Genomic DNA, 428 nt, shown 5'->3' with positions numbered 1-428 from the left:
AGGCAGGGTGCATACGACAGGGGACGGGCGCAGGGATGACTCCCAGAGGAGGGAGGGATTTCCCTTCAAATCCTCCCCCTCCCCACCCACGCGTTACTAAAGCCCCCCCCCCCCCCACGTGAAGTGGGTGGGAGCAGCTCCAGCCAGCCAGACCTTCTCAACACCCATTTCTAAACCCAGTTTCAATTCCTGGCTCCGCCTCGGCTTCCTGCTTGGTGGCCCAGGATGAGTCCCTGGCCTGAAGGGCCTCAGTTTCCCCCTCGATAAGAAGAGGAGAGAGCTGGACAAAATGATTAAACCTAAGGGGCCTCTCCAGTGCCTGGGCTGCAGTGCGAGGGTCCGGGAGGGTCTGCTTGGTCCCAGGTCCCTCCGCCTCCAGGGGCGTGGCCCTTCTCTGGGGGGAGGGATGGGGCAGGACCGGCAGAGGC

This window comes from Trichosurus vulpecula, chromosome 7 (genome assembly GCF_011100635.1).
Source record: "Trichosurus vulpecula isolate mTriVul1 chromosome 7, mTriVul1.pri, whole genome shotgun sequence".
In the NCBI taxonomy this organism is placed as follows: domain Eukaryota; kingdom Metazoa; phylum Chordata; class Mammalia; order Diprotodontia; family Phalangeridae; genus Trichosurus; species Trichosurus vulpecula.
The sequence above is the reverse complement of the archived record's forward strand: the minus strand, read 5'-3'. Positions refer to the sequence as shown.